At 41.3% G+C, this 25563-nt stretch overlaps 1 protein-coding gene across 1 annotated transcript in view; it reads left to right on the top strand.

Annotated features, from left to right (window-relative positions):
• The first annotated feature begins 244 nt into the window (after positions 1–244).
• The window catches only part of LOC139414261 (microphthalmia-associated transcription factor-like), a 39594-nt gene continuing 14275 nt past the window's right edge, over positions 245–25563 (top strand). The window contains exon 1 of the mRNA XM_071162161.1: positions 245–326. The gene's annotated coding sequence lies outside the window, so the exon portion shown is untranslated. The remainder of the gene's footprint in view (positions 327–25563) is intronic.

The following is a 25563-nucleotide window of genomic DNA, read 5'->3' as shown; positions in this document are numbered from 1 at the left end:
CCTTGCTCTGGCTGGGCCGTGGTCTGCAGAGATCCCCTGGACCTACATGTGTTCTCCAAGCCCCCCTGGATTCTCAGTGTGCCCCCCCGTGGTGATGTCACGCGTCCTCTCCGCCAGCAGCTGAAGTGGGAACAGTTCCCAGGAGCAGGAGCAGCAAGAACAGTGGGAACAGGGAGTGAGGAGCACCAGGCACCCCTCACACCACTTTCTACACTTCAGCACCCCCCAGACCCCCACCATCAATGTCACGCCGTCCCCCAACCTGCCCGCTGTGACCCATGTGTCTATGGAAGTCCTCAAGCTAAGACTACCACAATCCCAGGCAGGTAGGGTTGGACACTCTCTTTTCACCGCTCTGGGTGGCAGTACTAGAGGAGCTGCCAAGAGGTAGGGGCATGGGCATGGCATCTGTAGCTTCTGTCTTTCACTGGTTCCTAGGTACATGGGTTGTTATTGTTAGTGCTGCAGTGGAATTGTCTTTCAGTGCCCCGTTTTTCAGAATTTCATTTAGATTCTTGATTAAACGTGACTACAAACAGATTACAGTTTATAGCATTTTTTGGTAAGATTGTTCATTTAACATGATTATGGAGTTTCATTACATAAATAACGGTGACTGTGTCACCTTAAAACTGAAAACTACAGCTTTTTAAGACTGAACTGTGTTAAATCCATATCTGGATTATCTCCTGACAAAATCCCTCTGTTTCCAGACATTTGGCATTCAACATGTTTAATCCTATTTGCTCCACTACATTGACCATTTTCATTGCTTTGATTTCTGGTACGTCCTAGTGAACCCTAAAAACGAATGGTAGCGTTAGTATGTTTCTGCAATGAGACAGAAGGATATTACAATGTTTTCCCAAGGCAACTGTTAGGAATCAAGAACAGGTAAGATTTTATATTTTCTAAATTGCATGTATTCGTTGTTTTATTTTACTCTCTCTAGCTCGGTTTCCACCAATTTGCGAAAAGAATATTGTGAATATTCAAAAAATCTGCATAAATCAGCACATTTCCCCACAAGAGATGTTTTTCCATCAAACAGACTTTTTGCGGATAAAAGACTGTGCGTGATGACTTAGTGCACATACAAATACATTTTGCAGTGAAATGCCAATTTACCGAATGAAAAATACAAGTTAAATGGGTTTCCATGGCATTTTCAACTCTATTGATGGCTTTGACACAAAAACTGTTGCGTTAAATAGCAAATGTGCCCACACCGGTCTTGACAAGTGCGTTCTTGCCAACAGCTCGCCGACACAGCGTAGTCCTGCTACCTACGTTATTTGATTATTATGGATAAGAGCGATATTATTTGCATTTGTCAAATGGCAGCCAAGCATCGATCATAATGTCACCAGAATAAGACCCTCGATATTTATTGGAATGGCGTATCAAGCTCATCACCTTGCACATCCACCACCCTTTGAAGTTCATCACAATTTATCTGTAGCATATTGCCGCGTTCAAGTACTGGTCAGAACTAGGAAACTCCGACATGTCCGACTAACTAACAACTGGTTGTAGTTATACACGTGCCGTGTTCAATGAATAAGCAAATCGGAAATGTAATAGTTTCCAATTTCCGACTAGCATGTGAATGCGGAATAATAAACTGCACGCTTTCCAGAGTCGTAGTGGGAGAACCATTAAACATTTCATCGCGTGACTCCAAATTGACTTCGATAGGATGGTTATTATATCTTGCTCAAAGGAACCTACTGCATGGAGAATGTTAGTTGTGCTTGTTAAAAGAAAGGGGCCAAGCAGCAACTCTGTGTTTTAAATATGTCGTATCCTAAAAAGTTGGCTATTTGGGATTTAGCATGCAATTGTCTGCCATTAATCTCAGTTCAGAAAGAAAACACAAAGTGTACATTTAACCATTTATTAGAAAAGATAACAATGCATGTGTTGGCGTTAGGGCTCTGCTCCTTCAGGGTAGTTCACTGCCAGAGCGAAGAGACATATTAAGATGATAATATAACTACAGGCAGTTAGAATATAAACTATATGAAATCGCCCGAAGGAAGGAACACAGGACCCATATGGTGAGATATGGTGGTGAGATATCAGAACAGCAAGCATTGCGAGCAACAGCTAGTAGCAGCAGCACGGCAGCAAGAGACACCAGGGCAGAGAAAGGCTACATAGCCTTCTTGATTGTCAACAAATCTGCCCAATTAGCTGATTCACTTTCCATTCACTCACTCCTTTCGACAAAACCCACTTGTCCATACTACAATCGCCATGTTGGGTTGCAGCCCAATATACCCATACCCGCCAGCGCATGTGAGCACGTGACATCTGGCATCGACGAAGCTTGTGTAGAACGGGTCTTTTGAAATAGACCGCATGTAATTAGTGTGAATCCAATTGGTGCAATATCAGCTGATGCACTCGGGTTTCCCTTATGTACTGGTTATGCTTAATTAGTTCTATATGTTTATTACTGTTTACACTGACTGCTTGTTTGGCAGGGTTTCCTCTGCTACTAAATTCTCCACCAGAGATTAATCATCATAAAAATGCATGTGCCGCTGTTATGGCTGATAAGATATTTAAGTAAAGAATCTAGCAATATTATACCTGTTCTGATAGAGATGTTATTAGTTATCAATCAGAGATCTATGTGAGCACATTATCCGCTCCTACAGGTGCAGGGTCTTAATTTGAGCCAGTTTCCTAGAGCTGGAAAATAATTCTGCAGCAACAGCAAATGGGAATTATTGTGTGGTTTATAATTAATGGACTTTTTTGTAGGGGTTGATACATTTTTCACAAGGGAATATCAAGTTTGACATTTTAAAGTGGAAATTACAAACTTCAGAAACCTTTTAAAACGTCAGATACATTACAAGTATTACATTTCCTGCATTGCAGGAAGTTTTTGAGTTCTACTTACTTTGTGATAGCCAGAGTAGTCTGTTGTGACCAGCAGAATTTGTTCACATTTGATAGCCTTGTATCTCTTTCTGCAGACTTATCGGACTTCTTGTTTCTATTTTAGTCACATGGTGGTTGTTGCCTCCTATAGCCTTGCACAACACATTAGTTCATGTTTTGTTTTGATAAATATTGTTTTTTTTAAAGTTTATTTGGTTTTTAAGATGGTTGTAATATTTTAGAGAACATTATACATTTTACATTCAATAATGTTTAAACAGCTGTGAATCCAATGCTTTGTAGAAGCATCCAGCTGTTTCCAGGAAAGCTTTAGAGAAATGCTTGACATTAAAGAGGTTCTTAGAAGTGTAGGGTTTTCTTTCATTGTAAAAATGACCCACCAACATCTAACGTCCCTAGTAAACACATTGTGGCAGTTTGAATTTGACCTATCTGTGCCTAGATAAACAGGGTCCCTCCAAAATTATGCATGCAGGCAAAATTAGCTTAAAGGTACCAGGCAGAGCCGCTGGGCCATGAAAGTGAAAACATTCAACACAGATGAGTTTATCTAAAGACTGAGGGGACCCTTAATTAGTTACCTCTGACCCTGCGAGAAATTAGTAAGGAACCAGTTCAGGGGTCAAGACAATGGCATGCACAGAGTTTTACCACACACAGAACACTAAGTCAGCAAAGAATGCTCTTAATTAGGCCCAATACTTTCATTCTTGAGCTTGTTTAGGAAAATAAATACTGCATTGAAATAATGCTCACAGGATCATATCCAATGAGCTCAAAATCATCACAAAGAAACATTATCGCAGTTGATGCTTGACATTTGGGATAGCACATACCAAACATGCCATTTCATAATTACTACATGAGTGACCATTAAAAAAAAATGTATGTCATGAAAACCTGGTGAAGTTCATAAATCCCCTCCCTAATCCCTCCCTAAGAAGACCACAGTCCTTCTTACTGGATTACATGTGAATATTAAAGGGGCAATCTCCATATCCTACATAAATGTTTGGACTTTTGAAATATATAGCCATTGATTCTTGAAGAATATAACTTATGAATCCCTCATGAGCTTTGTTCAACTGTCATACCCCATCAGAACACAACATATAAGCTTGTTTTACTCCATTCTTTTACTCCAGTAACCTACCAGGTACAACCCTAAATCCGTAAACATGGGCACCCTCATAGATATCATCCTGACCAACTTGCCCTCCAAATACACCTCTGCTGTCTTCAACCAGGATCTCAATGATCACTGCCTCATTGCCTGCGTCCGTAATGGGTCCGCGGTCAAATGACCACCCCTCATCACTGTCAACCGCTCCCTAAAATACTTCAGCGAGCAGGCCTTTCTAATTGACCTGGCCCGGGTATCCTGGAAGATATTGACCTCATCCCGTCAGTAGAGGAAGCCTGGTTGTTCTTTAAAAGTGCTTTCCTCACCATCTTAAATAAGCATGCCCCATTCAAGAAATGTTGAACTAAGAACAGATATAGCCCCTGGTTCACTCCTGACTTGACTGCCCTTGACCAGCACAATACATCCTGTGGAGTATTGCATTAGCATCGAATAGCCCCCGCGATATACAACTTTCAGGGAAGTCAGAAACCAATATACTCAGTCAGTTAGGAAAGCAAAGGCTAGCTTTTTCAAACAGAAATTTGGATCCTGTAGCACTAATTCCAAAAAGTCTTTGGACACTGTAAAGTCCATGGAGAATAAGAGCAAATTGTAGACCTCCACAAGACTGGTTCATCCTTGGGAGCAATTTCCAAACGTCTGAAGGTACCACGTTCATCTATACAAACAATAGTATGCAAGTATAACACCATGGGTGTCACATTCTGACCTTAGTTCTTTTATTATGTCTTTGTTTTAGTATGGTCAGGGCGTGAGTTGGGTGGGTTGTCTATGTTCGTTTTTCTATGATTTGCTATTTCTGTGTTTGGCCTGGTATGGTTCTCAATCAGAGGCAGCTGTCAATCGTTGTCCCTGATTGAGAACCATATTTAGGTAGCCTGTTTTCTATTGTGTTTCGTGGGTGATTATTTTCTGTTCTGTGTTTTATGTATGCACCGTACAGGACTGTTTCGGTTTCATTTCGTTATTTTTGTTGTTTTATTATTTAGTGTTCTGAATTATAAATAAATATAATGAACACTTACCACGCTGCGCATTGGTCCTCCGATCCTTCCTACTACTCCTCCTCGTCAGAGGAGGAAGACGAAAACCCTTACAGAGGGACCACGCAGCCGTCATACCGCTCAGGAAGGAGACGCGTTCTATCTGCTAGAGATTAACGTAGGTTGGTGCGAAAAGTGAAAATCAATCCCAGAACAACAGCGAAGGTCCTTGTGAAAATGCTTTAGGAAACGGGTACAAAAGTATCTATGTCCACAGTAAAAATGAGTCCTATATCAACCTAACCTGAAAGGCCGCTCAGCAAGGAAGAAGCCACTGCTCCAAAACCGCCAAAAAAATGCCAGACTATGGTTTGCAACTGCACATGGGGACAAAGATCGTACTTTTTGGAGAAATGTCCTCTGGTCTGATGAAACAAAAATATAACTGTTTGGCCATAATAATCATTGTTATGCTTGGAGGAAAAAGGCGAGGCGTGCTAGCCGGAGAACATCCCAACCGTGAAGCACGGGGGTGGCAACATCATGTTGAGGGGGTGCTTTGCTGCGGAGGGATTAGTGCACTTCACAAAATAGATGGAATCATGAGGAAAGAACATTATGTGGATATATTGAGGCAACATCTCAAGACATCAGTCAGGAAGTTAAAGCTTAGTTGCAAATTGGTCTTCCAAATGGACAATGACCCCAAGCATACTTCCAAAGTTGTGGCAAAATGGCTTAAGGACAACAAAGTCAAGGTATTGGAGTGGCCATCACAAAGCCCTGACCTCAATCCTATAGAAATGTGTGGGCAGAACTGAAAAAGTGTTTGCGAGCAAGGAGGCCGAAAAACCTGACTCAGTTACATCAGCTCTGTCAGGAGGAATGGGCCAAAATTCACCCAACTTAATGTGGGAAGCTTGTGGAAGGCTACCTAAAACATTTGATCCAAGTTAAACAATTTAAAGGCAATGCTACCAAATACTAATTGAGGCATGTTAACTTCTGACCCACTTGGAATGCGATGAAAGAAATAAAAGCTGAAAGCAATAATTCTCTCTACTGTTATTCTGGCATTTCTCTTTCTTAAAATAAAATGGTGATCCTAACACAGGGAATTTTTACTAGGATTAAATGTCAGGAAATGTGAAACTGAGTTGAAATGTACTTGGCTAAGGTGTATGTAAACTTCCGACATCAACTATATATAGATTTTTCTATTGTGTTATTGACTGTATGTTTGTCTATCCCATGTGTAACTCTGTTGTTGTTTTGTCACACTGCTTTGCTTTATCTTGGCCAGATCGCAGTTGTAAATGAGAACTTGTTCTCAACTGGCCTACCTGGTTAAATAAGGTGAAATAAAAATAAATACAAAATTGTTTGTAAACAATACCATTGTAAACAAACAGTGTATAGCTTCTAAACATGGTTAAATCTATACTTTTGATCTCAGGTATGGTCAGCACTTGTATCCATAGCTGTGTCTATGAATTTGAGAGTGGTTCCTTTTCTCAAGCCCCATCACTCAGCTGTTAACCTAAACCAAGGTCAGGTGGCCTCTTTGTTGTTGTTGTTCGAACTGCAGATTGCCCCTCTAAAGTTTTTAAACGTCTTTAAACACAGCCATTCACATGTAGCCACTATAGATACAACCTTCCATATACAGTGCCTTCTGAAAGTATTTAGACCCCTTGACGTTTTAGACATTTTGTTAGGTTACAGCCTCATTCTAAAATGGATTTAATTGTCCCCCCCCCCCCTCATCAATCTACACACAATCCCCAATAATGAAAAATGAAAAATGTTTGATCATTTATTACAAATTTTAAAAAATACATAAGTATTCAGACCCTTTAGTCAGTACTTTGTTGAAGCACCTTTGGCAGCGATTACAACCTTGAGTCTTCTTGGGTATGACGCTACAAGCTTGGCACACCTGTATTTGGGGAATTTCTCCCATTCTCTGCAGATCCTCTCAAGCTCTGTCATGTTGCGTTGCTGCACAGCTATTTTCAGGTCTCTCCAGAGATAATCGATCAGGTTTAAGTCCGGGCTCTGGCTGGGCCACTCATGGACATTCAGAGACTTGCCCCTAAGCCACACCTGCGTTGTCTTGGCTATGTGCTTAGGGTCATTGTCCTGTTGGAAGGTGAACCGTCGCCCCCAGTCTGAGGTCCTGAGAGCTCTGGAGCAGGTTTTCCTCAAGGATCTCTCTGTACTTTGCTCCGTTCATCTTTGCCTTGATCCCGACTCGTCTCCCAGTCCCTGCCGTTGAAAAACATACCCACAGCATGATTCTGCCACCACCATGCTTCACCGTAGGAATGGTGCCAGGTTTCCTCCAGAAGTGACACTTAGAAATCAGGCCCAAGAAATCCATCTAAGTTTCATCAGACCAGACAATCTTGTTTCTCATGGTCTGAGAGTCTTTAGGTGCCTTTTGGAAAACTCCAAGCTGGCTGTCTTGTGCCTCTTAATGAGGAGTGGCTTTCATCTGGCCACTCTACCATAAAGGCCTGATTGGTGGAATGCTACATAGATGGTTGTCCTTCTGGAAGGTTCTCCCATCTCCACAGAGGAACTCTAGAGCTCGGATTCTTGGTCACCTCCCTGACCAAGGCCCTTCTCCCCCGATTGCTCAGTTTGTCTGGGCGGCCATCTCTAGGAGGAGTCTTGGTGGTTCAAAACTTTTTCCATTTAAGAATAATGGAAGTCACTGTGTTCTTGGAGACTTCAATGCTGCAGAAATGTTTTGGTACCTTTCCCCAGATCTGTGCCTCTACACAATCTTGTTTCGGAGCTCAACTGACAATGTCTTCAACCTCATGGCTTGGCTTTTGCTCTGGCATGCACTGTCAACTGTGGGATGTTATATAGACAGGTGTGTGCCTTTCAAAGTCATGTCCAATCAATTTAATTTACCACAGATGGACTCCAATCAAGTTGTAGAAACATCTCAAGGATGATCAATGGAAACATGATGCACCTGAGCTCAATTTTGAGTCTCATAGAAAATGGTCTGAATACCTATGTAACTAAGGTATTTCTGTTTTAAATCGTTTATACATTTGCAAAAAATGTCTAAAAACCTGTTTTCGCTTAGTCATTATGGGGTATTGTGTGTAGATTGCTGAGGATTTATTTATTTTTTAATCCATTTTAGAATGAGCCTGCAACATAACAAAATGTGGAAAAAGTCAAGGGGTCTGAATACTTTCCGAAGTCACTATAGCCATTTGTGTACAGACATAACAGTAAAGTCTAGCTTAACCTCGGTACTGTAGGCCTGTACAGTCTTAGCTTGTTGAGTCTCAGTGGTTAATGGGATTTTGAGTTCAAACTTGTCTGGTGTTGGGTACTCAAGAAAACACTTCAGTTGTCATTTGGTTTTAACTTAGTTTTAAACACATGGAGTCCACCCAACCCATTCAGAAATAACATCTACTCATTTTGCTTTGGAGGTTGGGTTGCAGTTAGTGGACAAAAGGGAACATTTTCATTTCTGACATACACAAAGGCATGTGTCAGTACTGCAAGTCAATAGTTAAATTAGGAAAATTGCATGAAACACGAACAGCCTAAAATAAACAGACGAAACAGCAAGCAAACGAAACAGACAAGAAGGATTGTTCTTATAGACAGTATCTGTGTTGCAAGGGATCTTCTTCATAATGTAAGATTTTGGATTGCTTGGATTAAATCAAAGCTGTGCTGCAGTTATCCAGACTGCGGAAAGATCACATTGTTCCTGTGCGGCAAAAATGTACACTTTTGATTAGTATCTAAACCTTTTTATAGCATCAGAACAACAAAGGTCTTATTAGGGCTTATCACTCGAGAGTCCTATTTTCTGTGTGGCTGTGACCAGTTGAAGCTATGGTAGTGCTGTGGTGGTAAGTGGTGGCTAGTGCAGAATTAGGATAAGGGGTTCTTAGATGATTATAACAGCTTGACATCAATAAGGTTTTTTGTACCCATGGAGCTCAGCAAAGCTTCACCTGCGTGGGCACAGTAGGAGTAGGAGAGGGCTGAACTGGGAGGGGACTCAGTCTCATAAATAAATAGCCTCATAAATCATCTAAATTCATAAATTGATACCAAATATTTGATATAAAATAAAGTTGGCCATTCTGCAATGAGCTGAGACAGTTGACTTTTAAATACCATCAGATTTATCTCCACATGGAGAGTAGACTTGTTGTCCTTTCCCTCTCTCTGATAGTTGGTAGTAGGGTTGACCTCTGGAAATGTTCAGCTTGGGGCCTAGTGCAGAGCTGCATAATGCTCCATCATTGTGCTCCTTATTTTGGAGAGGAGGTTTAATGCTGAGGTTTAATGCTTTGTCAAAACCCAGCAATTTGAAAAAAGTTTTGTTTCAACACAGTTCAGTAAGTATACCAACATCACTCTGGATTTCTGAGGACTCTCTTCCTGCCTCGATTTTAGGGGCTTTACACACAAGGGTATACGGCCAAGGATCCCAATGCAATGTGAACTAATAATAACTAATAATGTGAAAGCTAAGTTAAAGGGATACTTCAGGATTTTGGCAATGAGCTGCATAAACACACAGAGCTGGTTTATTATAGCCTGGAATGGGACTATGAGATCTCTCAGCTTAACTTGTTATGACAGTGAAAGTCTGTTAAACAAGGGAGGTCTGATACTGTACATCCTGCTGTGGGGTCAAGAGGTGCAGAATGCATCAATGTGTTATATCAAGTCCAGCAATGAATAGCACAAAACCAAAAATAAAAACTACAACAAATAGTAATGAATGAATTTCCTTTTGCATTCATTTGTTGTGGTTTATATTTTTGGTTTTGTGCTATACATTGCTGGACTTGATATGACACATTGATGCATTCTGCACCTCTTGACCCCATAGCAGGATGTACAGTATCAGACCTCTTGTTTAATGGACTTCCACTGTCATAAGTTTAGCTGAGAGATCTCATAGTCTCATGCCAGGCTATGATAAACCAGCTCTGTTGGTTTATGCAGCTGTACACATAAACTCCATTGTTCATCATTTAGGCAAGTGCATTTTCTTAATCCCTTAATTTCTTAAATTGGACAATGTTTCCCATTCTGGGTAGAGAAGGGTTACATTCTTGTTAACGTCTCTTGCCATAGGCCCAGTACCACACAGCACAAGTAGAAGATGCCTCTTTGTCTGTGGCCCCTCTTCTTAGCTGAGCAGCCTATGGCATCACAGCGGCTCCTATGCCTGAAATGTCAGAGGCTTGTATCTATGGGCTGGGAGGCTAGAAAGCAAAAACCACTGCCTTGAGGCTACGATGGAATCCAGAGCATATCGGTCACTTAAACACACAAAGTCTCTCTTGATTTCAAGGAAGAGCTGTGTTTCACTGATATGCATTCAGTGTTTTGTTTATTCTCAACAGCTTCCACTCTCTCTCCCACTCTGTTGAACACATCATACCTTCTTGACACTTACCAGCTGGTATATTCTGAGAAGCATATGATTTTTAGAGCTTGGTGAGAGCAGGATTGTCCTATTGTTATTTTGCATACAACCTTCCCACAACATTCTGGGAATGGTGCAGAATAGTTGCTTCCCAACGGGCACAGACATCAATTCAACATGCATTCCACATTGGTTCCACGTAATTTCTTTGAAATGACGTAGAAGCAACATTGATTCAACCAGTGTTTGCCCAGTGGGTTGGCTTTGGAATATTCTTAGCACATTTAAGGAACTTGACAAAAACATTATTTTCTTGGTATTTCATTACTTTAACAGAACGTTTTCTAAAAGTTCAAATATGGTTACTATTCATTTCAATTTTGGTAATGTTCTAGGAACGTTCTCCAACTGGTTTGACACATGGGAATGTTATCAAATAGTTCATAGAACGTTAAGAAACAACGGTCTTCTGTGGGAATTTCAGTACTTCAGCATAACGTTTCTTACATGTTTCTATTTAAAATCATGTTCTCAAATTGTTCCCAAACATGAAGAAATCTCCATAAAAACCACAAGAATACTTTAGTAATGTTCAGAATATGTTTTAAGAATGTTATTTAAAAACATATACATTCCGTTCTCAGAAACAACAAAACTCTCTCTATCCTCTATCTTGTTAAGTGTATTCAGGTGTGTTGGACGCGCCCACTAATTTGTCACACCTGATCTTAATGTGTGCTCTTTTCCTTTGAAATAGTCTGTTTGAGAACTTAAATCCGTTTTAACAAATTTATGTCAGCATGTTAAATGTGCAACCAGAGGGAAAAAAACTGGACCACCTATACTCCACACACAGAGATGCATACAAAGCTCTCTCTCGCCCTCCATTTGGAAAATCTGACCATAATTCTATCCTCCTGATTCCTGATTCACTGAAGCACCAGTGACTAGATCAATAAAAAAGTGGTCAAATGACGCAGATGCTAAGTTACAAGACTGTTTTGCTATCACATATTGGAATATGTTCCCGGGATTCCTCCGATGGCATTGTGTACACCACTGTCACTGGCTTCATCAGTAAGTGCATCGATGACGTCAACCCCACAGTGACCGTACGTACATATCCCAACCAGAAGCCATGGATTACAGGCAACATCTGCACTGAGCTAAAGGCTAGAGCTGCCGCTTTCAAGGAGTGGGATTCTAACCCTGAAGCTTGCAAGAAATCCCGCTATGCCCTCTGACGAACCATCAAACAGGCAAAGCGTCAATACCGGACTAAGATCGAATCGTACTACACCAGCTCTGACGCTCGTCAGATTTGACAGGGCTTGCAAACCATTACAGACTACAAAGAGAAGCACAGCTGAGAGCTGCCCAGTGACACGAGCCTACCAGACGAGGAAAAGTACTTCTATGCTCGCTTTGAGGCAAATAACACTGAAACATGCATGAGAGCACCAGCTGTTCTGGAAGACTGTGTGATCACGTTTTCCGCAGCCGATGTGAGTAAGACCTTTAAACAGATCAACATTCACAAGGTCGCAGGGCCAGACAGATTACTAGGACATGAACTATGAGCATGCGCTAACCAGCGGACAAGTGTCTTCACTGACATTTTCAACCTCTGCCTGTCCGAGTCTGTAATACCAGCATGTTTTAAGCTGACCACCATAGTACCTGTGCCCAACAACACTAAGGTAATCTGCCTAAATGACTACCGACCTGTAGCACTCACGTCTGTAGCCAGGAAGTGCTTCGAAAGGCTGGTCATGGCTCACATCAACACCATCATCCCAGAAACACTAGACCCACTCCAATTTGCATACCGCCCCAACAGATCCACAGATGATGCAATCTCTATGGCATTCCACACTGCCCTTTCCCACCTGAACAAAAGTAACACCTATGTGAGAATGCTATTCATTGACTACAGCTCAGCGTTAAACACCATAGTGCCCTCAAAGCTAATCAATAAGCTAAGGACCCTGGGACTAAACACCTACCTCTGCAACTGGATCCTGGACTTCCTGACGGGCCGCCCCCCCCCCCCCCCCCCCCCTGGTGGTAAGGGTAGGTAACAACACATCCGCCACGCTGATCCTCAACACAGGGTCCTCTCAGGGGTGTGTGCTCAGTCCCCTCCTGTACTCCCTGTTCACTCATGACTGCATGGCCAGGCACGACTCCAACACCATCATTAAGTTTGTCGATGACACAACAGTGGCAGGCCTGATCATTGACAACAACGAGACAGCCTATAGGGAGGAGGTCAGAGACCTGGCTGTGTGGTGCCAGGACAACAACCTCTCCCTCAATGTGATCGAGACAAGGGAGATGATTGTAGACTACAGGAAAAAGAGGACCGAGCATGCCCCCATTCCCATCGACGTGGCTGCAGTGGAGTAGGTTGAGCGCTTCAACTTCCTTGGTGTCCACATCACCAACAAACTAACATGGCACACCAAGACAGTCATGAAGAGGGCACGACAAAACCTATTCACCCTCAGGAGACTTGGCATGCGTTCTCAGATCCTCAAAAGTTTCTACAGCTGCACCATCACTGCCTAGTATGGCAACTGCTTGGCCTCCGACCGCAAGGCACTACAGAGGGTAGTGCGAATGGCAAAGTACATCACTAGGGCTAAGCTTCCTGCCATCCGGGACGTCTATACTAGGCGGTGTCAGAGGAAGGGCCTAAAAATTGTCAAAGATTCCAGCCACCCTAGTCATAGACTGTTCTCTATGCTACCGCACGGCAAGCAGTACCGGAGCGCCAAGTCTAGGTCCAAGAGGCTTCTAAACAGCTTCTACTCCCAAGCCATAAGACTCCTGAACACTAATGAAATGGCTACCCAGACAATTTCCAAAATAAGCTACACTGTGGCGGTGTTATTCAAGTCTTATTGAAACATTCAGTGAAAGTTTTAAGGAAGTTAATCAAAAACCTGCAAATAACCATCCTTCCATTCTCAGAGCTTTGATTAAACCACTTTCAAGGAACAAGAGTAAAACATTCTCAGAACCTTCTTGCAACCTAAAAATAGTGTTCCCAGAACAGGCTAAATGTTCCCTTCTGTTTTCAGAGCATTTAAAAAAACGTTCAGTTTTACCTGTCAGTACTATGGCTTCTTTCTCGCAACCAATGATAAACCAAAAACATATGTTCACACAACTTCCAATGAACCAAATGTGCTTGCTGGGTTATCTTAACCCTGCATTTAAGATATCACAGTCCAAGGGAAGAAGGGGTCAATAAGAGTATACGTCCCATCTGTGAAATGTTCTAAAGGCACAATATCTAAGATTTTTTTCTGTTGACGATATATACGCATTGATTTTTGAATTATGTAACTTATACGTACGTACGTGCCTTATGAGCTTAGTACCTGGTTGTCGAATATCTCATTCCAAAATCATGGGCATTAATATGGAGTTGGTCCCGTTTTGCTGCTATAACAGCCTCCACTTTTCTGGGAAGGCTTTCCATTAGATGTTGGAACATTGTTGCAGGGACTTGGTTACATTTAGCAACAAGACAAGAGCAGCAGTGAGGTCATGCACTGACGTTGGGCGATTAGGCCTGGCTCGTAGTCGGAGTTTCAATTCATCCCAAAGGTGTTCGATGGGGTTGAGGTCAGGGCTTTGTGCAGATCAGTCAAGGTCAATTGTTCCTCCTCCACCAAACTTTACAGTTGGCACTATGCATTCGAGCAGGTAGCATTCTACTGGTGTCCGCCAAACCCAGATTTGTCCGTCAGACTACCAGATGGTAAAGCGTGATCCATTACTCCAGAGAACGTGTTTCCATTGCTCCAGAGTCCAATGGTGACAAGCTTTACACCACTCCAGCCAATGCTTAGCATTGTGCATGGTGATCTTAGGCTTGTGTGCGGCTGCTCGGTCATGGGAATCCATTTCATGAAGCTTCTGACAAACAGTTATTTTACTGACAGTGCTTCCAGAGGCAGTTTGGAACTCAGTAGTGAGTGTTGCAACTGAGGACAGACGATTTGTACGTGCTACACGCTTCAGCAATCTGCGGTCCTGTTCTGTGAGCTAGTGTGGCTTACCACGTCACGGCTGAGCCGTTGTTGCTCCTAGACGGTTCCACTTCACAATAACAGCACTTACAGGGCAGCTCTAGCGGGGCAGAAATTTGACTAACTGACATGTTGGAAAACTGGCATCTTATGACGTTACCACGTTGAAGGTTACTGAGCTCTTCAGGAAGGCCGTTCTACTGCCAATGTTTGGCTATGGTGACTGCATGGCTGTGGCTTTATACACCTGTCAGCAACAGGTGTGGCTGAAATAGCCGAATCCACTAATTTGTCAATTTAGTGTACTTTGATTGTTTGTTTTTTCCAACAACAGTATAACATGTCCATTCTTCTGATCACAAGTGACAGACCATACCTTTAACATAGATATGAATTTGGCTATAGAATTTTAACTGTTTTGTCTATAAACTATTATGACCCCATTCCTGAAAGCTACGACACTCTGGAATATGAATTAGCCTTCTGTTCCCCGTTATGATGATCGCAGGCCGCGTTAGAAGGGAGTGTCACAAAAAAGACTAACGCGTCTTCAGGTCTCAGGCAAGGTTACTCATCACATGCATGGATCACCAAACCACCTCTGTTGTACTCTCATTAAATGGGGTGCACAGTTCCTTCTGCTAAACACTAACCCAGGTCTCCTGTGTGCCAGAATATGCAACTTTTCAGATCAAAGACAAGTTACTCATCGCACAAGCATGGTCACGGAACCACCTGTGTTACACTTCAGCCCCCTTTGACCTCCTCCTTGAAGATCCCCATCCAAGTCACAGGACCAATGCCTAGGCTTTAGCTCAACAGGCTAACACAGTCTTAACCTAGTCAGACACATGTTAACATTATAATGACTAACCTTGCCGGAGACTTGAAACTAACACGTCTAACACAAAGTAGCACATCAAACTAATACGTCTTCAGGCCTCAGACAAGGTTCTCATCACAAACTACGCTCTTTTGATGAGTAACCTTGCTGGATCTTGAAGAATTGTATTAGTGTCACAGATGGAGATCTGTGAAACTCACTCATTAGCCTGAAGTGTCACTCCTTGATCAATTGAAGAAGGCCTTTTTCAATAGCACGTTGGGTTGGAACACTTCAGGAGGGCGGTCACGTGTGTTTGCGAGGCAGAGGTCCTGAGTTTGAGTCTTGGTATGAGCTGAATCATTGGCAAACGGTACTCTTTAATCTTGACGCTACCCATCCCGTTAGCGGGATCATTTTCGTCAGCAACCGCTGAATAGCATAGCGCCACAGTCAAGTAATATTACAAAAAAATATTCATATTCATGAAATCACAAGTGCAATATTGTCTTTTGTTAATCCACCTGTCGTCTCAGATTTTGAAATTATGCTTTACAGCAAAAGCAATCCAAGTGTTTGTGTAAGTTTAACGATAGCATAACAAAACATTATGTACACTAAGCATTAAGTAGCTAAGTCACGAAAATCAGAAAAGCAATCAAACGAAACGTTTACTTTTGATCTTTGGATGTTTTCACTCACGAGACTCCCAGTTACACAACAAATGTTCCTTTTGTTCCATAAAGATTATTTTTATACCCAAAATACCTCCGTTTGTTTATCGCGTTATGTTCAGAAATCCACAGGAAAGAGCGGTCACCACAACGCAGACGAAAATTCCAAATAATATCCATAGTTTCCACAGAAACATGTCAAATGTTTTTTATAATCAATCCTCAGGTTGTTTTTAAAATATATATTCGATAATATATAAACCGGGTGTGTAGGTTTTTCAATAACACCGGGAGAAACAATGGCCGCTTTACTCAGTAGCGCAAATCTCACTCTGAGAGCCCCCACCTATCCACTTACGCAATGTGATCTTTCACGCTCATTTCTCTAAATAAAAGCCTGAAATTATGTCTAAGGACTGTTGGCACCTTAGGGAAGCCATAGAAAAATTAATCTGGTTGATATCCCTTTAAATGGAGGATAGGCATGCATAGGAACAGAGAGGTTTCAAAATAAGAGGCACTTCCTGATTGGATTTTCTTCTGGTTTTTGCCTGCAATATCAGTTCTGTTATACTCACAGACAATATTTTTACAGGTTTTGGAAACTTTAGAGTGTTTTCTATCCTAATCTGACAATTATATGCATATTCTAGTTTCTGGGGCTGAGAAATAGGCAGTTTCAAAACGTTTTTTAGCCAAAAACTAAAATACTGCCCCCTACACGCAAAAGGTTAAGCAAGCAACGTGTCGTCCTTTACATTAACTTCATGAACTTACGTTCTTTACCATTCGGCCATCAGATTTGCCACCATTGCTCCTTATAGGACATATCACTGCACTCTATACTCCTCTGTAAGCTGGCCATCTCTGTATACCGTCGCAAGACCCACTAGTTGATGCTTATTTATAAAACCCTCTTAGGCCTCACTCCCCCCTATCTGAGATATCTACTGCAGCCCTCATCCTCCAAATACAACACCTGTTCTGCCAGTCACATTCTGTTAAAGATCCCCAAAGGATACACATCCCTGAGTTGCTCCTGTTTTCAGTTCACTGCAGCTAGCGACTGGAACGAGCTGCAACAAACACTCAAACTGGACAGGTTTTTCTCAATCTCTTCATTCAAAAACTCAATCATGGACACTCTTACTGACAGTTGTGGCTGCTTTGCGTGATGTATTGTTGCCTCTATCTTCTTGCCCTTTGTGCTGCTGTCTGTGCCCAATAATGTTTGTACCATGTTTTGTGCTGCTACCATGTTGTGTTGCTACCATGTTGTTGTCATGTTGTGTTGCTACCACGCAGTGTTGTCAAGGGTTGCTGACTTGCTATGTTGTTGTCTTAGGTCTCTCTTTACGTAGTGTTGTGTTGTCTCTCTTGTTGTAATGTGTGTTTAGTCCTATATTTATATATTTTTTTATTTTTAATCCCAGGCCCCCATCCCTGCAGGAGGCCTTTTGTCTTTTGATAGGCCGTCATTGTAAACAATAATTTGTTCTTAACTGACTTGCCTAGTTAAATAAAAGTTAAATAAAAAATACAATAAATAAAAAAACGTATCCCTATAGGCTTTAGCTAAGTTGGCTAGAAGGATGATATGGACAAAAATCCATATCGCAATAAATTGCCTGAATTGATGCGATAACAATAAGACAATATGTTTAGAACATTAATCTGCACCACAGTTTTTTTTTTAGCTATCCTTTAAACTACTACTAGTAGTTTGATGGTTGAAGCCATCAATTGTCCCATTAACAATCAGCCATATTAGCAAACTTATTTAATTTCAAACTTGACATTTCTCTGGTGTAGGCTACTTATTGCAATGAACGATATCAGTAAAATGCCTGCGATAAGTTTGATTTGATTTATTAGGATCCCCAATTAGCCGACGCCAATGGCGACAGCTAATCTTACTGGGGTCTGACACGTAACTAAAAAGACATTACAGACAAAATACTTTATAATTTACATACGGTTAACCCCCATGGGACGGTTGAGCTAACGTGCGCTAATGTGATTAGCATGAGGTTGTAAGTAACGAGAACATTTCCCAGGACATAGACATATCTGATATGGGCAGAAAGCTTACATTCTTGTTAATCTAACTGCACTGTCCAATTTACAGTAGGTATTACAGTGAAATAATACCATGCTATTGTTTGAGGAGAGTGCACAGTTGTAAACTTGAAAATGTATCAATAAACCAATTAGGCACTTTGGGCAGACTTTATACAACATTTTGAACATAAATGCAGTGGTTCATTGGATCAGTCAAAAATGTTGCACGTGCATTGCTGCCATCTAATGGCCAAAACCTAAATTTCGCCTAAACTGGAATAATACATTGTGGCCTTTCTCTTGCATTTCAAACAGGATGATCTTTTACCAGATCTAATGTTTTATATTCTCCAACATGAATTTCACATTTCCACAAACTTCAAAGTGTTTCCTTTCAAATGGTATCAAGAATATGTATATCATTGCTTCAGGTCCTGAGCTACAGGCATTTAGATTTGGGTATGTCATTTTAGGCATCTATCAGTTGCACAGATATGTCAGTACATACACACAACCAGTAGGTCACATGGGGGAGAATTGTGCTGTGAGGTGTTGCTTTATTTGTTTTTTGAAACCAGGTTTGCTGTTCACTTGCGCTGTATAAGATGGAAGGGAGTTCCATGCACTCATGGCTCTGTATAATACTGTATGTTTCCTTGAATTTGTTCTGGATCTGGGGACTGTTAAAAGACCCCTAGTGGCATATCTGGTTGGGTAAGTGTGTGTGTCAGTGCTGTGTGCAAGTTGACTATACAAACTATTTGGAATTTCGAACACATTAATATTTCTTATAAAAACAAGAAGTGACGCAGTCAGTATTTCCTCAACTCTTAGTCAAGAGAGACTGGCATGCATAGTATTAATATTAGCCCTCTGATTACAATGAAGAGCAAGATGTGCAGCTCTGTTCTGGGCCAGCTGCAGCATAACTAGGTATTTTTTGCAGAACTTGACCATATGACTGAACAATAATAAAGGTAAGAATAAACTAGAGTGTGCTGGACTTGCTTTGTGGAGTGTGGTGTCAAAAAAGCATAGCATCTCTTTAATACAGACATACCTCTCCCTATCTTTGCAACTATTGAATGTATATATTTTGACCATGGCAGTTTACAATCTAAAGTAGCACAAGTAATTTAGTTTCCTCAACTTGTTCGACAGCCACACCATTCATTACCAGATTCAGCTGAGGTCTAGAACTTAGGGATTGATTTCTACCAAACACAATGCTCTTAGTTTTAGAGATGTTCAGCACCAGTTTATTACTGGCCACCCATTCCAAAACAGACTGCAACTCTTTGTTAAGGGTTTCAGTGACTTCAGTAGCTGTGGTTGCTCATGCGTTTATGGTTGAATCATCTGCATACATGGACAGACACATATACTTTGTTTAATGCCAGTGGCAGGTCATTGGTAAAAACAGAAAAGAGTAGAGGGCCTACAGAGTTGCCCTGCGGTACACCACACTTTACATGTCTGACATTAGATAAGCTTCCATTAAAGAAAACCCTCAGTTCTATTAGATAGATGCACTACATGGACAAAAGTATGTGACACCCCTTCAAATTAGTGGATTCGGCTATTTCAGCCACACCCATTGCTGACAGGTGTATAAAATCAAGTACAAAAAAGCCATGCAATCTCCATAGACAAACATTGACAGTAGAATGGCCCATACTAAAGAGCTCAGTGACTTTCAACGTGGCACCAACGTGGCACCATACTAGAGCTGCCCCGGTCAACTGTAAGTGCTGTTATTGTGAAGTTGAAACAACAACAATGGCTCTGCCATGAAGTGGTAGGCCACACAAGCTCACAGAACAGGCCCGTCGAGTGCTGAAGTGGTGGAGCAGTCAAAATACGTTCTCTGGAGTGATGAATTACGCTTCACCATCTGGAAGTCCAATGGACAAATCTGGGTTTGGAGGATGCCAGGAGAACGCTACCTGTCCCAATGCATAGTGCCAATTGTAAAGTTTGTTGGAAGAGGAATAATGGTCTGGGGCGGTTTTTCTTGGTCAGGGCTAAGCCCCTTAGTTTCAGTGAAGGGAAATCTTAATTCTACAGCATGCAATGACATTCCAGACAATTCTATGCTTCCAACTTTATGACAATGCCCCCGTGCACAAAGCATTGTCCAAACAGAAATGGTTTGTCAAGATAGGTGTGGAAGAACTTGACTGGCCTGCACAGAGCCCTGACCTCAACCCCGTCAAACACCTTTGGGATGAATTGGTACACCTACTGCGAGCCAGACTTAATCGCCCAACATCAGTGCCTAACTAATGCACTTGTGGCTGAATGGAAGCAAGTCCCCACAGCAATGTTCCAACATCTTGTGGAAAGCCTTCCCAAAACAGTGGAGGCGGAAAACGAGGGACCAACTCCATATTAATGCCCATGATTTTGGAATGAGATGTTCCACGAGCTGGTGCCCACTTATAATTAGTAATGTAGTTTAGCTCTGAATTCATGATATGGCAGAGGTTGAAAAGCCATAACACATACGTTTTCACAACAACAGGTTATGGTTAGTATTATCAAAGGCTGCGCTGAAATCTAATAGTACAGTTCCCACAATCTTCTTGTTTTCAATTTCTTTCAACCAATCAGTCATTTGTGTCAGTGCAGTACATGTTGAGTGCCCTTCTCTATAAGCATGGTGAAAGTCTGATGTTAATTTGTTTACGAAGAAAAAACATTCTATTTGATCAAACACAATTTCTCCCTTCAGTTTGCTAAGAGCTGGCAGCAAGCTGATAGGTCTGCTGTTAGAACCAACAAAGGCCACTCTTGGGTAGCGGAATGACTTAAGATCCCTCCAGGCCTGAGAACAAAGACTTTCCTCTAGGCTCAGATTTTTTTTTAAATTAAGTACCATTTTATTGGTCACATACGAATTTAGCAGATGTTATTCTGGGTGTAGTGAGATGCTTGTGGTTCTAGCTCCAACCGTGCAGTAATATCTAACAATGCACACATATATAAAAGCAAAATAATGGAATTAAGAAATATACAGTTGAAGGCGAAAGTTAACATAAACATAGGTTGGAGTCATTAAAAATTGTTTTTCAACCATTCCACAAATATCTTGTAAACAACCTATAGTTTGGCAAGTCGGTTAGGACATCTACTTTGTGCATGACACAAGTCATTTTTCCAACAATTGTTTACAGACAGATTATTTCACTTATAAATCACTGTATCACAATTCCAGGGGGTCAGAAGTTTACATACACTAAGTTGACTGTGCCTTTAAACAGCTTGGACATTCCAGAAAATGATGTCAAGGCTTTAGAAGCTTCTGATAGGCTAATTGACATAATTTGAGTCAATTGGAGGTGTACCTGTGGATGTATTTCAAGGCCTACCTTTAAAGTCAGTGCCTCTTTGCTTGACATCATGGGAAAATCAAAAGAAGTCAGCCAAGACCTTGGGAGCAATTTCCAAACACCTGAAGGTACCACGTTCATCTGTACAAACAATAGTACTCAAGTATAAACACCATGGGACCACACAGCCGTCATACTGCTCAGGAAGGAGACGTGTTCTGTCTCCTAGAGATGAATGTACTTTGGTGCGAAAAGTGCAAATCAATCCCAAAACAACAGCAAAGGACCTTGTGAAGATGCTTGAGGAAACAGGTACAAAAGTATATATATCCACAGTAAAACAAGTCCTATATCGACATAACCTGAAAGACCGCTCAGCAAGGAAGAAGCCACTGCTCCAAAACCGCCATAAAAAAGACAGACTACGATTTGCAACTGCACATGAGGACAAAGATTTTTTTGAGAAATTTCCTCTGGTCTGATGAAACAAAAATAGAACTGTTTGGCCATAATGACCATCGTTATGTTTGGAGGAAAAAGGGGAGGCTTGCTAGACAAAGAACACCATCCCAACCGTGACGCACGGGCGTGGCAGCATCATGTTGTGGGGGTGCTTTGCAGCAGGAGGGACTGGTGCACTTCACAAAATAGATGGCATCATGAGGAAAGAACATTATGTGGATATATTGAAGCAACATCTCAAGACATCAGTTAAAGTTAAAGCTTGGTCACAAATGGGTCTTCCAAATGGACAATGACCCCAAGCATGCTTCCAAAGTTGTGGCAAAATGGCTTAAGGACAACAAAGTCAAGGTATTGGAGTGACCATCACAAAGCTCTAACCTCAATCCTACAGAAAATTTGCGGGCAGAACTGAAAAAGTGTGCGCGAGCAAGGAGGCCTAGAAACCTGACTCAGTTACACCAGCTCTGTCAGGAGGAATGGGCCAAAATTCACCCAACTTATTGTGGGAAGCTTGTGGAAGGCTTCCCGAAATGTTTGACCGCGAAGTTAAACAATTTAAAGGCAATGCTACCAAATACTAATTGTGTGTATGTAAACTTCTGACCCACTGGGAATGTGATGAAAGAATTTAAAACTGAAATAAATCATTCTCTGAACTATTATTCTGACATTTCACATTTCACACACTATTATTCTGACATATAAAATAAAGTGGTGATTCTAACTGACCTAAGACAGGCAATCTTTACTCAGATTAAATGTCAGGAATTATGAAAAACTGAGTTTAAATGTATTTGGCTAAGGTGTATGTAAACTTCAGACTTCAACTGTACATAGAATGGTATATGTACAGCAATATTTGAATCGGATGGACTTGACTAGAATGCTGTAATACTCTACAATCATGGCCAAAAGTTTTGAGAATGACACACATTTTTATTTTCACAAAGTCTGCTGCCTCAGTTTGTATGATGGCAATTTGCATTTTCTCCAGAATGTTATGAAGAGTGATCAGATGAATTGCAATTAATTGCAAAGTCCCTCTTTGCCATGCAAATTAACTGAATCCCCCCAAAACATTTCCACTGCATTTCAGCCCTGCCACAAAAGGACCAGCTGACATCATGTCAGTGATTCTCTCATTAACACAGGTGTGAGTGTTGACAAGGACAAGGCTGGAGATCACTCTGTCATGCTGATTGACTTCAAATAACAGACTGGAAGCTTCAAAAGGAGGTGGTGCTTGGAATCATCGTTCTTCCTCTGTCAACCATGGTTACCTGCAAGGAAACACATGCCGTCATCATTGCTTTTTAAAAAGGGCTTCACAGGCAAGGATATTGCTGCCAGTAAGATTGCACCTGAATCCACCATTTTTCGGATCATCAAGAACTTCAAGGAGAGTCATTCAATTGTTGTGAAGAAGGCTTCAGGGCGCCCAAGAAAGTCCAGCAAGCGTCATGACCGTCTCCTAAAGTATATTCAGCTGCGGGATTGGGGCACCACCAGTACAGAGCTTGCTCAGGAATGGCAGCAGGCAGATGTGAGAGTATCTGCACGCACAGTGAGGCAAAGACTTTTGGAGGATGGCCTGGTGTCAAGAAGGGCAGCAAAGAAGCCACTTCTCTCCTCTCCAGGAAAAACATCAGGGACAGACTGATATTCTGCAAAGGGTACAGGGATTGGACTGGGGTAAAGTGATTCATCAGAGAAAATGACCTTTCTGATTGTCTGGGCCTTATGAAATGCTTGTAATTATACTTCAGTATTCCATAGTAACATCTGACAAAAATATATAAAGACACTGAGGCAGCAAACTTTGTGGAAATTAATATTTGTGTCATTCTCAAAACTTTTGGCCACGACTGTACGTATGAAATGGGTAAAAAATTATGTAAACATTATTAAAGTGACCAGTGTTCCATTATTAAAGTGACCAGTGTGACATATAGGAGTGGCTATTGAGTCAGCTACCATCCTCACTAGCTTTCCATCTATGTTGTCAATGCCAGGAGGTTTGCAATTATTGATCGCTAACAATTAAAAAAAAAATGTAACATCAATCTTGGCTTCATACAGTTTCTTCTTATTTTTTTGAGTTTCTCAATTTGCAGTAAGTCAGACAGTCAGATATGCAGCCAGACTTATTAGCCACTTCCTTTTCCCCCCATCTCCATCAACCGTACAGTTTTTAAATTCCTCATCAAACCATGGAGCCGTAACAGTTCTAACAGTCCGTTTCTTAACAGGTGCATGTTTATCAGTAATTGGAAGAAGCAATTTCATAAATTCATCAACTGCACCGTCTGGATGCTCCTTATTAATCACTTCAGACCAACAAATATTTTTAACATGATACACATAAGAGTCACAGCAAAATATTGTGTATGATCTCTTATAAACTATTTTAGGCCCAGCTTTTGGAACTTTGGCTTTCCTGGATATAGTCACCATATTATGATCACTGCATCAAATGGTTACGGATACAGCTTTAGAACAAAGTTATACAGTATTAGTAAAAATGTAGTCAATACATGTAGATGATCTTTTTCCTGTAGTGTTTGTAAACACCCTGGTAGGTTGATAAATAACCTGAAACAGATTACAGGCACTGAAGCTTCCTCTGGTGCAGACAGCTTGATGAAAACCAGTCAATGTTAAGGTCCCCAAGAAAGTATACCTCTCTGTTTATATCTCATACGCTATCAAGCATTTCCCACATATTATTTAGATACTTACTGTTAGCACTTGGTGGCCTATAGCAACACCCCAAAAGTGCCAAGTGAACTTGCAACCACTACACTTCAAATAAGATCTTCTCCAAGCATGACTTTTTATTTAACTAGGCAAGTCAGTTAAGAACAAATTCTTATTTACAATGACACCTACCCCAGCCAAACCCTAACAACACTTGGCCAATTTTGCACTGCCCTATGGGACTCCCAATCACAGCTCATTGTGATACAGCCAATGATTGAACCAGGCTCTGTAGTGGTGCCTTTAGCACTGAGATGCAGTGCCTTAGACCACTGCGCCACTCAGGATCCCAAGGGGACATGGGATATGGCTCTGATTATATGACAGGGATATGGCTCTGAATATATACAGCAACATCTCCCCCATAAGCAATCCTGTCTCTTCTACAGATGTTATATCCTTGTATTGCTGCTGCTGTATAATCAAACAAATTATCTAAATGAGTTTCAGAAATGGCTAATTTATGAATGTTATCTGATGTTAGCAAGTTATTGATTTCATGAACCTTATTATTGATTTCATGAACCTTTCTAAGGCTACATATATTCATATTAAGTGATCGATATGGTTGGTGTTGATAATTTTCGGTTTATCATCCCGGCTCTGCTAACACAGTTCTCGACATGCAGGAGACCTGGTTCGAACCCAGTTAGTGTCAAGAGCAAGATTAAATAAGGAGTGGAAGGGCCATGACAATTGCATTTCAACCATAGTCTTATGTGGGCCATTTTTTGTTGTTGTGACACTCCTAACTGTCACGCCCTGACCATAGTTTACTTTGTATTTTCTATGTTTTGATTGGTCAGGGTGTGATCTGAGTGGGCATTCTATGTTTCATGTCTTGTTTGTCTATTTCTATGTTCAGCCTGATATGGTTCTCAGTCAGAGGCAGGTGTTCGTCATTGTCTCTGATTGGGAACCATATTTA

The sequence above is a fragment of the Oncorhynchus clarkii genome, chromosome 7 (genome assembly GCF_045791955.1).
Source record: "Oncorhynchus clarkii lewisi isolate Uvic-CL-2024 chromosome 7, UVic_Ocla_1.0, whole genome shotgun sequence".
In the NCBI taxonomy this organism is placed as follows: domain Eukaryota; kingdom Metazoa; phylum Chordata; class Actinopteri; order Salmoniformes; family Salmonidae; genus Oncorhynchus; species Oncorhynchus clarkii.
This window is presented reverse-complemented; position numbering and strand designations above follow the sequence as displayed.